The sequence below is a fragment of the Mesoplodon mirus genome, assembly GCF_964341445.2.
Source record: "Mesoplodon mirus genome assembly, chromosome: 1".
NCBI lineage: Eukaryota > Metazoa > Chordata > Mammalia > Artiodactyla > Ziphiidae > Mesoplodon > Mesoplodon mirus.
Genome location: NC_138976.1, coordinates 24,661,588 through 24,677,475, shown reverse-complemented (window position 1 = coordinate 24,677,475; position 15,888 = coordinate 24,661,588). Strand labels below are relative to the sequence as shown.

Below are 15,888 nucleotides of genomic sequence, written 5' to 3'. Positions count from 1 at the left end.
AAGCCAGACACAAAAGACCACATATCATCTGATTCCATTTACATGAAAGGTCCAGGAAAAGCAAATCCATCGAAACAGAAGGCAGATTAGTGGTTGCCTGGGGCTGGGGATGGGAATGGGGAGTGATGGGCATGAGGGAAATTAGGGGGGTGATGGAAATGTTCTCAAACTGGACTGTGGTGGAGGTTGTGCAGCTCTGTAAATTTATGTTACAAATCATTGAATTGTACACTTAAAATAGTGAATTTAATGGTGTATAAATTATACTTCAATTAAGTTTAAAATAAATCATGAGGTCCCTGTCTCTTCTTCTGGAATGTGGACCTTCCTCAGGAAAAGGAACTTGCAGGACACACGTTGGACACATTGGGGTGGAGCCAGCATGTATAGGACACAGTGCTAGGTACTTGAGAAGAGGAGGGGGAAGGGCAGGGAGATGTGTGCTTGACCCATTTTCACTTTGGGAAACACGTGCTGCACATGCTGTACAATTTATTCCTCCCCCAAAAGCAAAAGATTCATGCATAGCCCAGGAGAGGACCACCAGGACCCTGCCAGTGTCTGCAGTGATTGGTCTGTGCTATCCTGGTGGTTTTTTGGGGTTTTTTTTGCGGTACGCGGGCCTCTCACTGTTGTGGCCTCTCCCGTTGCGGAGCACAGGCTCCGGACGCGCAGGCTCAGCGGCCATGGCTCATGGACCTAGCCGCTCCGCGGCATGTGGGATCTTCCTGGACCGGGGCATGAACCTGCGTACCCTGCATCGGCAGGCGGACTCTCAACCGCTGTGCCACCAGGGAAGCCCCCTGGTGTTTTTTTGATAGTCAGCCACGGGTGGGAATTTCAGCCCACCCCAGCCAGTCTCAGAACATGGAGGCCTAGAAGGGGAAAGGGCTGTGACCCTGAATCAGACAGCAACTGGGTGGATTTAAACCCAGGTCTCCAGCACCTCATGCTCCTGCTTCTTCCTAACAGGTCTCTCTGGGCTCCTGCATAGCAGGCTCTTTAGGACAAGGCTGGGAGGACCTGGGCTGACTCAGAGGCATGGTCTTTCTCTTCTGAGATGGTGGAAATCTGGGCTTGAGGTCAAGCTCTGACGCTGGGGGAAAGAAATCATGTTCTTTCTCTTGGGGATCAAGCGTCTGTGTCTGCACAATGGGGGCGTGAGATGAGGTGAGCTCTCCTGAGCACTGATCTCTTCTGAATAAAGGCCTTACTCTAGGGAGCTTGGTAGTTCCAACCTGCCCAGGAGCCTGGGACATCCCAACCTCTGGGCCAGCCCTTGGAGGTGAGTCACAGGGAAGAAGATAATTCCATTATGGAAGGGGGCCACCCACTGGGGCTTTATTATCCAACATAATAGTAAAGTAATTGCCTCCATTTATCCAGTGCCTAGTATGAACCAGACACTGTGGTAGGTGCTTCCCTGGCTTTATCCCACTTAATCCTCAAAGTAGCAGGCAAAAGGTAAGTGGTATTATTTGTATTTTACAAAAGAGGAAACTGAGGCTTAGAGAGGTGAGGCAACCTAGTATGCATTCCCTACCCACATCTGCCTCTCGAAATCTTACTCATGGCTCGAGACCCAACCCTGACACCAGAGCTCTCCTTGGAGCCACCTCAATGCCTTTGCTCTATCTGTCTCCCATGGCACTTTAGGCTGTGGACTGTGGTTCTCTGAATTTGTGTCAGTTGCCCCATGAAGCTGGGAGCTCCTGGAGGGCAGGAAGCTAGCCCAACTGGCCTCTGCCTCCCCAGAGTCTGGCCATGCCTTCAGGGAATGTGGGTTGGATTGCCTCCCAATATGCAAATTGGGTCAAGACTCACAGATAACAATAAGAAGGAAGATGACACGGTCAGGAATGGTGAAAGGAAGTTGTAATCCTCATATCCACCCTATGATGTAGGACTAATGATTCCCATTAAAAAACAATGAGGAAATCATCCCGAGAGCCTGAGTTAGTTTACTGAGGTCACACTGCCAGCAAGTGGAGGAACTAGATTCAAGCCCTGGCCTGTCTGATTCCAAAGCCCATGTTTTGGGACTTCCCTGGTGGTCCAGTGGGCAAGACTCCACGCTGCCAATGCAGGGGGGCTCGGGTTCGATCCCTGTTCGGGGAACTAGATCCCACATGCATGCCGCAACTGAGTTCACATGCTGCAACTAAGAGTCCACATGCTGCAACTAAAGATCCCGCATGCTGCAAGGAAGATCCCATGTGCCTCAACTAAGACCTGGCGCAGCCAAAATGAAGGAGGGAAGGAGGGAAGAATGGAAGGCGGGAAGGAAAGAAGGAAGGAAGGGAGGAAGGAAAAAATTGTGGCTTCAAAGCCCATGTTCTTTTCATTGTTCTAGGGGAGTTGCTGGATTTTCTATCTTTCAGGATAGCAGTTTGTCATGATTAATTTCTTCTATTGGAATTCAAGCTCCCTGAGGGCAGCGACTGGGGTGGATTCACCTTCCTCTCTACAGAGCTGGGCACATACAAATAACAAAGAATTGTGGAAGTGATTAAATTGAGTGCACTAAAATTTTCAGAAACAGCTGTGGTGAAGGAGAAGCCAGTAGATAGTGGTACCCCAATTAACCACCTTTTTGAGGGTGAAGAGAGGGTGACCAGCTGTCTCCCAGGGCTCACTGCTGCTTTGCCCTGTGCCACTGCCTCACCCCTGCAGGTTGAGGAGGTGAGAGCCAAGGGGGAGGTTGGCTCTCTTCTCACTAATGCCTTTGACTCACTGACTTATTCAGCAAATGTTTATTGACTATCTCTACGCATTAGTAACATCTTCAGCTGAGACAGTCACGGCCGTAGGAGTCTCTTTTTGGTGCCATGTGGAAAGACCTTTGGGTCACACCTTTATGTGCTGTGGGCAAATTGCCAGTCGATGAGGTGGGCTAGAAAGAGGCTCAGGATAGCTGGGCTCAAGTCCTAATTTTGCTGCTCCCTTGGACAAGTCACATCCACTCTCAGTGTCCACACTAATCTATGTTACTGCATTTACCACATTATTACATTGTAATTATATATGGTTTCTGCAGTTTCTTTCCATACCACGAGTTCCCTGAGGAGAGGACAGTGGCTATGTCATCTTTGTTTTCGCAGTCACTGTCTTGTGTATCATACCTGGTGCATCGTAAACTCTTAGTGGTAGTAATAACAGTATACTACTGATGATAGTGAAATTTCTCCATTTATGGAGAGCTAACCACGTGCCAAGCACCGTTTTATGTGCTTTTGTGTTGTAACTCATTTAATCCTTGTAACAAGTCTATTAGTTAAACAGTATTATTATCTCTGCAGATGAGAAATCTGAGGCACAGAGAGGTTAAGTAACTCGCCCAAAGTCACACAGTAAGTGGCAGAGGCAGGGTTTATGTTCAGTTGCTCTGTCCACAGTTCATGGTATAAACCACTCGTACAACATGGTCTGTTTGAAGAACAGAACAAGTTGTGAAATGAGGCCCTCCAAGGTCTCTTTAGCTCTGATTTCCTGTGAGTCTCAAAAATGCCTCTCAGCAGACTGCAGAAAGGGACATCTGCTCTGGCATGGCCGTGTGGACCAGGGAAACAGGTCCACACTGGTAAACAGTGGGGTCTGCTGAGAGTAGGAGTTTGAAAGCTGACTGTGGCACTTATGGCTGTGACCTTGAGAAAGTTATTTAACCTCCTTGAACTTTAGTTTCCTCACAGGGCAAAGGACAGTAATAGCTACATTGTAGCACTGTTGGAAGAATAATAAAAATACAAAAAAACAAAAAGCGAATATCTTATGGAAAGTGCTTAACACAGAGGAAGCTTTCTACAGAAAACTGTGGAGTTTGGAATGTAATTGTTACAGAGTTGGAGATGCTTTATTTTTTTTAATTTTTAAAAAATTTATTTATTTATTTATTTTTGGCTGTGTTGGATCTTCGTTGCTGCGCATGGGCCCTTTCTAGTTGCAGCAAGGGGGGGCTACTCTTTGTCGCGGTGTGTGGGCCTCTCATTGCAGTGGTCTCTCTTGTTGCAGAGCATGGGCTCTAGGCGCGCAGGCTTCAGTAGTTGTGGCACACGGGCTCAGTAGTTGTGGCTCAGGGGCTGTAGAGCGCAGGCTCAGCAGTTGTGGCACACGGGCTTAGTTGCTCTGTGGCATGTGGGATCTTCCCGGACCAGGGCTCGAACCTATGTCCCCAGCATTGGCAGACGGATTCTTAACCACTGCCCCACCAGGGAAGTCCCTAGAGATGCTTTAGAACAGAGCTTGGTGGGGGATTCAGGTGGGTCAACTTCTCAAAGATTAGTATGAGAGATCATAAAAAATTAAGTGAATCCAAGGGTGGTCTGCTTTCTGGATGTATGGACTTTGGATGGAAATCTAGCAGGTTGCCTTTGTGTGGTGAGTGTGTGTGTGTCTATGTAGGGAGACTTGGGATCAGTTGCTGGGGATGGGGTGGGAACATATGTTGGACCGAGCAGAGACCAGGGAGTGAGGAAACATATTCAAATTCCAGCTCTGCCACTACCTTCCTGTGTGATGGAACAGGTTTGGCAAGTCACCAATCATCTTTGGGTTTCCAGTTCCTCAGTTCCAAGTTTAGGGGGCTGAATCTGAAGAGCTCCAAAATCTCAGTGAATACTACTAGTTTAGAAATTCCCAAGCCAAATTCCTCGATGAATGAAAATTCCTCTAGTATCCATTTCTACTGAAAGAGCAACTGGTTTTTCTTCCCGCTGGCATTGCTATGTATATGAATTGGATACAGGTGAGAGGCATTTTGTTCTGGCATTTAGGTCCCTCCTCTCTCAAGTTGGTGAAGAGCTCCAAGAGGCCCAACTATCCCAGCCAAGTTGACTCAGGCCTCTGGATAAAAATATCCAATCAGTCAACCAGCATTTACTTTATTTAAAAAAAAAAAAAAAAATCATGAGAATTCCCTGGTGGTCCAGTGGTTAGGACTCCACGCTTTCACTGCTGAGGGCTCGGGTTTGATCCCTGGTGGGGGAACTAAGATCCTGCAAGCCTCGAGGCGTGGCCAAAAATCACATAATTAGAGAGTAACTACAGGATTATGGTAGAAAACACGGATAAGCAAAATGAACTAAATTAAAATCTCCCATAATCCCATGACATGATCATTAGTAACATTTTGGCATATATATATTTCCTGATGCTTTTTTCTGTGTAAAATTCATTTTAAAAGTTAGATCCTTACAGTGCATACCTAGCATTTTGCAACCTGCTTTTCCCCACCTAATATTATATTGTGCACGATTTTCCCCTATATTACATATACTCCTATATTTTTAATGGCTCAAAAGTATTCCATTGTATGGAGGTAATATTTATTTAACCAATCCCCTATTGGACCTTTTGGTTGTTTTCATTTTTCACTCCGATGAATATGTGTCTTTAAATATTTGGGTACATCTTTCAGGTTTTCTTAAATTTCTCAAAAAAGGAATTGCTGGGTTGAACAATATGGACATTTTAAAGGCTTTTGATACATGTTTCCTTTTGCTTTCTAGAAAGTTTGTATCAAAACGAATTCACCATGAGGTAAGAGTTCATGTATTCCTACTTTAAAAGCAAATAGGAGGGGTCCCTAAGGTAGTTAGGGATTGGGGGTCTGGGGAAGCTATGCAAAAGAATTGTCCAGGGGGAGATCCATAGAACAAGTAGGACTTAGCCAAAGAGGGAATGTATTGATAAGTGTTCTCGACAGAGGGAACAGCATGTGAGAAGGCCCGGGGGCATGGCACTCTGAGAACAGAAATAAATTCCATGTGATTAAAGTCTGGAAAGCAGGCAAGTAACATGTGGCATGACATGAGAAGATTTGTATTTAGTAAGGGCACTTTGGCTTCAGTGTACAGGACTGATTGGGGGCAAGACTGGAGATGGATTGACAAGTTAGGAGGCTGTTGCAGTCCTCCAAGTGAGCAATGTAGCAGTGGCCAAGACTGGGGTAGTGACAGTGGGAATGGAAAATAGACTGAAGGGACATCAAAGAGGTGGGAAGTACAGGACATAGTGATTGCTTGGACAGTAGGAGGATGAGAGAGAGGGAAGCCTTAAGGATGGCTCTCAGGTTTCTCCCTGACCTGGGAAGAATGGAGAGCCTAGACATCGCCCTCTGATTTTGGGTTAGGAAGATGATGTGTTCAGCTTGTAACATATTGAATGTGAGGTTCCTGTGGCACCCATCCGAGTGGAGGTGTCCTGTAAATATGTGGATCCATAGAAGAGAGGTCTGGACTGCATGTAGCTGCTGGGACCTGAAGTCTTGGAGAGGATTCAGTCATCAAGTCATCCCTCACCAAGGAACAGAGGGATGCCTAAGAGAGAACCCCAAGGCACACAAACTCCTAAGGGATGAGTAAGGGAGGAGGAGTCTGCAACGAGACTGGTAAGGAGTAGCCAGAGAAGTGGGAAGAAAACCTGGAGTGCCTGTTGTCATGGAAGCCAAGGGAAAAGAATTTTTCAAGGACAGTGGCTGGCAGCATCTGATATAGGTATGACCCTCACACCTTTTCAAGGGCCACCTCATTTAATCCTCCCAACGGATTGTATAAGTGGAGACCTTCATCACGCCATTTCGAAAGAGGAAACTGAAGACCAGAGAGGGTAGGCAAATTTTCCAAGGTCATTCAGCAAGTCAGTGGCAGACTAAACTTGAACCCAGGTCTTGATAGGCTGTGTGTGGGCCAGGTGGGAGAGGGTAGCATATAGAATTTTAGCGTGAGCTCCTGGAGTGGGTGATAAGAGAAATAATTAATGGCCACCACTCATCGTGTACCCAGTGTGTGCTTGGCACTGCTCCAGGCCTCACCTGCACTATTTCTGAGCCTCAAAACCACAAGGAGAAGTAGTGATTTTACTCCTTGTGCACAGAGGAGCCTGGGGACCGGAAGCGAAGTGACATCCGAGATCACACACCATGGCAGGTGGCAGGACCGGGTTGGGAACCCAGGTCTTCCCCATTCCCAGCAACGATCGCGGCGGCCCTTTCCCGAGGAGCGGCGCGGTGTCTCCAGCGGGAACACCCGGAGGCGCCCCCTGAGACCCCCGCCCGCCCCTCGCCCCCGCGCGCATGCCTGGCCGCTGAGGCGTGAGAGCAGCCGCCCGGAGCCCTCCCTCCCGCGCACCTTGCACAACCGGCCTGGATAAGTGCTGCGTCTCTGGGCAATTATCGCCCTCCCGCCGCCGCCGCAGGGGATGGCCGGCAGAAGGCCAAAGGCCAAGGGACTCCCAGCCACCCAAGAAGAGCGGTACCCACCGGTGGGACCAGCCACCAGCTCTACGCGCGACTGCACAACGCCAGGCCGTGGGGAGCGGAAGGCGGGGAGGCGGCGCTGGCGATGTCGTCACGCTCAGCGGCCCCGAACCCGCGGCTTCTGCCCGGCGGGCCATCCCCCGCCGCGGACCTCCGGGAGAAAGCCGGGCGTGGCTGTGCGTGCGCTGCCAGGTAGTCTCCTGAAAAGCATTCTTTTCCTTATTTTCATCTCCATTTCTTCGTTTTTTTCCTTCTCCCTCTCTTCTTTTCCTCTTCGTCCCTGTGATTCCTCCCTCTTCCTCCCATTACTTCCTCCTCCCTTCCTCTTTCCTTCTTCCTTCCTTTTCCCCTTGTCCCTCCTCCCTCCATCCTTTCTCTTTCCTTCTCTTCCTTCCTCTATCTCTTCCTCCCTAACTCCTTCCCTACTCCCTTCTCCTTCCTTCCTCCCTCTCCCCTTTCTTTCCTCTCCTCCTTCCTTTCTTTCTCCCTGCCTCTCCTTCCTCCCTTTTTCATTTCTTCACTTTTGAAAATAATTTTTAATTTCTAACTATGGTAAAAAGCACATAATATAAAATTTACCAACTTAACCATGTTTAAGTGTACAGTCAGTAGTGTTAAGTACATTCACGTTGTGGTGCAACCAGTCTCCACAACTATTTCATCTTGCAAAACTGAAACTATATACCCACCCATTGAAAAACAACGCCCCATTTCCCCCTCCCCCCAGCCCGTGGTAATCACATTCTACTTTCTTTTTCTTTATTTCTTCCCTTTGCTTTTTTGTGCCCTTCTTTCTTTTCCTTTACCTCTCTTTTTTCTTCCCCTCCCTCTTTCCATCTTTCTCTCTTTCTTTTCTTAAAAACCTGTTGGCCCCGCTGCATTCTTGCCAGCCCTCTACAGCCTCTGTCAGGGGCTGGACCAAGAGGCCTGTAAGCGAGGCTGTTAGAGGGCTGGTGAATCATCATTCCTCTCCGGTGTGTTAGGGCCAGTGGGCGGCCCCTGGAAGCCTCACCTGGAGATTGGATGGTAGGCAAACATGTCCAGCAAGGAACTTTTGCCAGGAAGAGTTAATTAGAGAGAGGCCCTGACTCCACGGTCAGGCTGGGAGCCGCTGTGTCCTCTGGGCCTTCCCCAATCCTGGGGCTCCCCTTCCAGACAGTGCAAGACAGTGTGATGATGGTGATGGTGGTGATAAGTTGGACTGACACAAAACTTTATAGTTTACAAAGCAATTCCATAGACATGATCTCATTCTTGTTCTCACAACAATCCTGGGAGGTAAGCCTTACTATTCCCTTTTTACAGGTGAGGAAACTGAGCCTCGGAAAGGTGAAGGGATTTGTGTATGGTTGTGGAGCAGTATTGGCAAGGTGGGGACCCAGATTTGTATCACAAAAGCAGGAAAAAAAAGGGGCTAGGTCAGTGTTTAAAACATCTTTTAAAAAGTCATTGCTCCCTCTTCTGTGTTCCCATAGCACCTTGTTTAGACCTCTTGAGTGTAGGCCCCACCTGATGGATTTCTTCAACACCTGGGCCTAATGGGCAGATACTGAATGAGTGAGTGGTGGAGGTATTTGATGGTATGCATAGCAAGTGTAAAAAAGTTGATATGTAGGCCACTTAGAGACTTTTAAAAGTCAAGTAGAGTTGCCACCCAGCTGTCCCTGGGTTATCTGGAATTGTGGCTCTCCATTCAGGGAACATATTGAGAGAATAGAGGACTTCTAAGTGTGGATGGAGTTGCAGTTTTCCCACCTTTTCTGGGTAGAACCTCTGGCTCCCGGACAGTTCACATTCTTTTTTTCGTTATTTTTTTGAGGTACGTGGGCCTCTCACTGCTGTAGCCTCTCCCGTTGCGGAGCATGGGCTCCGGACACACAGGCTCAGCAGCCATGGCTCACGGGCCCAGCTGCTCCGTGGCATGTGGGATCTTCCCGGACCGGGGCACAAACCTGTGTCCCCTGCATCGGCAGGCGGACTCTCAACCACTGTGCCACCAGGGGAGTCCCATATTCTTTGAGTACGTTCTGTTTCAATCCTTTTGTCATTTGTTGGTGTGGAAATAATTTTATGCATGGGTAATTGTGGTAAATTATTAATGTTCACCAATATCCACTTCTTCCCTACATCATGCAATCTCCAGTCCCCTTGAAGTAAAGCATGGTCACATGACTATTTTTGGCCAATAAATATGATTACAAGGGGTGTTTGTCACCTGTGGACTTTTTTTTTGTGTGTGTGCGGTACGCGGGCCTCTCACTGTTGTGGCCTCTCCTGTTGCGGAGCACAGGCTCCGGACGCGCAGGCTCAGCGGCCATGGCTCACGGGCCCAGCCGCTCCGCGGCATGTGGGATCCTCCCAGACCGGGACACGAACCCGTGTCCCCTGCATCGGCAGGCGGACTCTCAACCACTGCGCCACCAGGGAAGCCCCCTGGACTGGAGCTTTGAGTCGCAGGTGCTTGACTCTTTAGTTCTCTCTTCTCCGGCTGCATTGACTAAGGAGGCCACATTCCAGGATGTTGGAGCTTTATTGGCCTGGGTCTCAGGGAGACTACCATGACCATGACCCCCATCAATTGTTACGGATTTGCAGGGTGAGTGAGAAATAAACCTCGGTGGTATTAAGCTGCTCAGATTTGGGCTGTTTGTTACCGTAGTTTATTCTAGCCTATTCTGTCCAATACAGTCATCGATAGAGCAATCAGTATAACACGTTGAGTGCTTAGTCAATTTTTAAATTTTATTTACTTTTAGTTTTGGCTGTGTTCGGTCTTCATCGCTGCGCACGGGCTTTCTCCAGCTGCGACAAGAGGGGGCCACTTTTCGTTACGGTGTGTGAGCTTCTCATTGCGGTGGCTTCTCTTGTTGTGGAGCATGGGCTCTAGGGCGTGTGGGCCCCAGTAGTTGTGGTGCCTGGGCCCAGCAGTTGTGGCTCGCGGGTTCCAGAGTGCAGTCTCAGTAGTTGTTGCGCACGGCCCTAGTTGCTCCACGGCATGTGGGATCTTCCCGGACCAGAGATCAAACCCGTGTACCCTGCACTGGCAGGCGATTCTTAACCAATGCGCCACCAGGGAAGTCCCTGGAACAAGATTTAAATTTTTTTTTTTTTTTTGCGGTATACGGGCCTCTCACTGTTGTGGCGTCTCCCGTTGCGGAGCACAGGCTCTGGATGCGCAGGCTCAGCGGCCATGGCTCACGGGCCCAGCCGCTCCGCGGCATGTGGGATCTTCCTGGACCGGGGCACGAACCCGTGTCCCCTGCATCGGCAGGCGTAGTCTCAACCACTGCGCCACCAGGGAAGCCCCAAGATTTAAATTTTTTAAAGACAAATTTATAACTGCACAATCTAGTAGAAAATAAAAGCATGATTTAGATTTTCTTCCTTAAACATTCCTTATCACATATACTTTAGAAAATGTTTTTAAGAGCATCATTGAGATATAATTGAAATATTATAAACTCCACATATTTAAAGTGTATAATTTGATAAGTATTGACATGTGTATGTACCTGTGAAACAATTACTCCAATCATGATAGTGAATATGTCCCCTACCTGCAAAAGGTTTCTTGTGTCCTTTTGAAACCCCTCTGTCCTATCCCTAGTCACAAGGCAACCACAGATCTGCTTTCGTCACTATAGCTTAATTTGCATTTCCTAGAATTTTATATAAAGGGTATCATTCAATACGTGCTCATTTTTGCCTGTCTTCTTATACCTTAGTATAATTCTTTTGAGATTCTTCCAGATTGCTGAATATGTCAATAACTCATTCTTTTTATACTGCTGAATACTATTCCATTGTAAGGATAGACCACAATTTGTTTATCCATCCTCTATTGATGGACTTTGGTTATTTCCAGTTTTGGGCTATTAGAGTAAAATTGTTATGAAGATTTGTGTACAAGTCTTTGTGTGGACATGTGCTTCCATTTCTCTTGGGATACCTAGGAAAGGAATGGCTGGATCATATGGTAGTTGGTGTATGCTGAACTTTCTAAGAAAGATTAGTCCTTTGGTCTTTTTAACCTTAATCATTTTAATAGGTGTGCAGTGTATCTCATTGTGGTTTTTAAAATTGTGATAAAATACAGAAAAACATAAAATTCATTATTTTAAGCATTTTAAAGTGTGCAGTCCAGTGGCATTTAGTATATTCACAATACTGTGAACCATCGCCACTGTGGTTGCAGAATATTTTCATCACCCCCAAAGGAAACTCCATATTCATTAAGAAGTCACTCCCTATTCCCCACTCCCCCAGTCCCAGGCAACTACTCATCTGTTTATTGTCTTTATAGATTTGCCTATTCTGGATATTTCATAATGGAATATGAAATAAATGGAATAATGCAACATGTAGTCCTTTATGACTAGCTTCTTCCACTTAGCTTGTTTTTGTGGTTCATGTTTGTAGCATGTATCAGTACTTCATTCCCTTTTGTGTCTGGATAATATTCCATTGCATGTGTATACCACATTTTATTTACCCTTTCGTCAGTTCATGGACATTTGGGTTTTTTTCTACTTTTTGGGTATTATGAATAGTGCTGCTATGAACATTTAAAAATTTTTAAATTTTATTGTGGTAAGAACACTTAACATGAGATTTACCTTTTTAACAAAATTTTAAGTGTATAATAAATTTTTGTTGACCCTAGGTACTGTGTACAGGTGTTTGTTTGAGCATCTATTTTCAGTTGTTTTAGCTATATATGTGGGAGCAGAACTCCTAGATCACATGGTAATTTTATGTTAAATTTTTTGAGGAACCACCAAACAGTTTTCCACAGTGGCTGTATCATTTTACATTCCCACCAGTGAGGCATCAGGGTTCTAATTTCCTTGCAAACATTTATTTTCCATTTTTTTTGGATAATAGCCATCCTAATGGGTGTGAAGTGGCATCTCATTTTGTGTCCTTTGTTTTTGAAAGATAATTTCACTGCATGTAGAATTCTGGGTTGCTAGTGTTTTCTTTCAGATGTTAAAGATTTTGCTGTACTCTTTTCTAGCTTGCATTGCTTTCAACAACAAATCTGCCATCATCTTTGTCTTCCACTGTATATAATGTGTCTCTTTCTTAGAGTACTTTCAAGATTTTCTCTATGTCATTTGTCTTGAGCAAGTTGATTATGATATGCCTTGGTGTAGTTTTCTTCATCTTTCTTCTGTTTGGAATTCACTTGGCCTCATGGATCTGTATATTTAGAGTTTTCAATATAATTGGAAAATTTTTGGCCATTATTTTTTTTTTTTTTTTTTTTTTTTTTTTGCTGTACGCGGGCCTCTCACTGCTGTGGCCTCTCCCGTTGCGGAGCACAGGCTCCGGACACACAGGCTCCGCGGCCATGGCTCGCGGGCCCAGCCGCTCCGCGGCATGTGGGATCTTCCGGGATCGGGGCACGAACCCGTGTCCCCTGCATCGGCAGGCGGACTCTCAACCACTGCGCCACCAGGGAAGCCCTGGCCATTATTTTTTAAACAGATTTATTGAGATATAGTTTGTATAACATATAATTAAGCTATTTAAAGCATACAATTAATGTATATTATTATCTATGTGGATGATGCACATTCATCACCACAGTCAGTTTTAGAGCATTTTCATTGTCTCAAAGAGAAACTCTGTTCCTTCTAGCTGTCACCTTCCAACCTCCCCCCCCGACTACTAATCTATTTATTTGCTTATGGATTTGCTTATTTTAGACATTTCATATAAATGGAATCATACAGTATGTGGTCCTTGGCCATTATTTCTTTCTTTTTTTTTTTTTTTTTTTTTGAGGTACGCGGGCCTCTCACTGTTGTGGCCTCTCCCGTTGCGGAGCACAAGCTCCAGATGCGCAGGCTCAGCGGCCATGGCTCAGGGACCCAGCCGCTCCGCGGCATGTGGGACCCTCCCGGACCGGGCACGAATCCGTGTCCCCTGCATCGGCAGGTGGACTCTCAACTACTGCGCCACCAGGGAAGCCCTGGCCCTTATTTCTTTAAATATTTATTTTTCTGTCCCTTCCTCTTTCTCTCTCCTTCAGGTACTCCCATTTGTTTTAAAATTATTTTGAAAATTGTATTTCAGTATAATTAGTTTCCGTTATAATCCTTTATATTTTATGCACTTAAATACATCATTCTAAGATGTCCATAGACTCTGCTAGACTGCTAGAGAGGTCCTTGGCCCAAAAGTGTTGAATAAATATTCTTATTCTAGATAGTATTATAGATGAGTGTTTTTCAAAGAAAGATGTTCCTCAGGATATTAATAGTTGCTGTGGTAGAGGTATTCTTTGCACAGATAAGCTTGGGAAACGCTGAGTGAAACAACATTTGATATCTTTTTCTGTTGGATTTCTCAGAGCCTTTTATTTACTAAAATGCTTTGTGTATGTCAGAGAGGAGATACGATGTACATTTTCCAAATCCAGTGTAGCATATAGTACACACTTTTAAAATTTGTTATTAAAAAAAATCCTCTAGTAATATCTAGTTTAATGAATTTTACAAATGAAATGCTCCAGAACATAAATCCCCTAAAAAAGGGCCTGAAATACATTTAAATTATATATAAATATTTCTTAAATTAAGGATAATGGTCTAATGGACCCATTTAAAAGGACAAAAATTTCATGGATTCCCCAGTATTGACTTAAATGTATTTTAGTTTAATGTAATTTTAATATGTACAGATATAAAACTAGGTATAACCTCCCTATAAATAATAAAACCAAAACAAATTTACAAATCAAATATAATAGTACAAAACCCATCAAATCCAGACTAATGGCATTTAATGTGTTGGATTTTTTTTTTTTCTTGCCAACACTAAACAGTTATTAGCAACGCTACTCTGGGGCTGACCTTTTAAGAGGAAGGTTCTTTTGAATCTATCATGCTTATACTACTGTGCGTGTGAGATGACTTAGTTCTCCCACAACCTTTCTCCATTTGAACCTCTGTTAGCTTGCTTCTTACAGGCCTGTGATAGTTAATCTTCAGTTAACACCTTGAGATTTGGTCTGCCTCGCTTTTCTCATTAACTATTATAATTAAAATATTACTGCCTGATTCCAATTCCATCATAAAAGTGCGAACATGGGCACTGTGATGGTTAATTTTATGTGTCAACCTGACTGGGCCAGGGGGTGCCCAGATATTTGGTTAAACATTATTCTGGTGTTTCTATGAGGATGTTTTTTATTGAGATTAACACTTAAATTGATTGAGTAGAGGAGATCGCCATTCCTAACGTGGGTGGACCTCATCCAGTCACTTAAACGCTTGCCTAGAGTGAAAAGGCTGACCCTTTCCTGAGCAAGAGAGAATTCTTCCTGTCTGACTGTCTTTGAACTGGAACATTGGCTTTTTTTCTGGATCTCTAGCCTGTCAGTCTTTGAACTAGAACTATACCATCAACACTCTTGGTTCTTAGGCCTTGGGACTTGGACTGGAACTAAACCATTTGGCTCTCCTTCATCTCCAGCTTGCTGACTCACCCTGTAGATCTCTGGAGAACCCTGCCTAATACAAGCACTGACATAATGTGGCAGTCGTCAGGGATAGAGTATAATTTTTTAGTATTAAGTATGTCCCGTGCGATATCTGGGATATATTTACACTAAAAAAGTATTCATCATTTATCTGAAATTCAAATTTAACTGTGAGTCCTGGATTTTATCTGGTAACCCTACCTCTAGATGAAACTGTCCACCACAGTGCTGCACTACCCAGGAGCAAAGTGACAGACTGTGGACCTTGTGCTCCAGATCTCCATAGCACTGCACCACCAGAGAGAAAAGTTGGCCCTAAGGATCCAGCTTCAGGGCAGATGGCCCCTCCCCAGAAGCCTTCACAGAGAACTCCAGCGCCATCCACTTAAGAGAACAATCCCCCAGGGGCTCACTTTGTGGTTTCTGCCCCACGTGCTGGCACAGAAGAGAACTGTTGCCCACCAGCCATGTTCTTTCTATATCAAATCTGCCTTTCCGTAGGAGACCCTCAAGATTAACCCCAAGATGCCTCAAGCACCGTTTAACCTCAGTCATCTCCAGAAACTCAAGCTCTTCAGGGCAATGGGACCCTAATCCTCATGGTTCTCTGAACAGTCTCTAATCTGACTCAATTTCCCACCACTTCTGGCACTCCCAAACTCTTCCTCTGGGGGTTTGGGAACTCATGGTTTGGGAACGCTCTCCCCAATATCCTCAACCTCTTCTGAGTGTTCACTTCCGTTTCTGTACCAAATGAAAGCTGGGTGTCTGCCGATGACACTCTTTTTTCTGCAACCCTTTCAAGTGGAGGACGTTTTTCCTCTTAACCACTGGGTACCTGAGGGCCTGGAGGTGAAGTAGGTGGGATAGGTGAGGTAAGTGTAGTGGATTAGGTAGAGTCTCCTTGCTTTCTGTTGTTAATTCTAAATCCAGTTCTCTCTTTTCCTTCAAAACTCCACTCCCTTGAAGTTCACATGAACCCATTCTTTACCCTCATTCACTAGTGTCTTTAGCACTGACACACTGTCTTCCTGTCTGTCCTTTTTCCTGACACAGTTCCTGGTGACTTCAGCATCCATATGGATGAGACATCTAACATGTTGGCCTCTCAGTTCCATGCCTTTCTTTGATCATCTCCTCCCTTGAT

At 45.5% G+C, this 15,888-nt stretch overlaps 1 long non-coding RNA gene across 2 annotated transcripts in view; it reads left to right on the top strand.

Moving 5' to 3' along the window:
- The first annotated feature begins 610 nt into the window (after positions 1–610).
- The window catches only part of LOC309808551, an 85,735-nt gene continuing 70,457 nt past the window's right edge, over positions 611–15,888 (top strand). The window contains exons 1-2 of one of the 2 annotated variants that reach the window (XR_014294750.1): positions 611–675; positions 9,543–9,848. This is a non-coding gene — a long non-coding RNA (uncharacterized lncRNA). Of the gene's footprint in view, positions 676–9,497; positions 9,849–15,888 lie in introns of those variants that run through there. The other variant, XR_014294751.1, reaches the window with a different exon arrangement.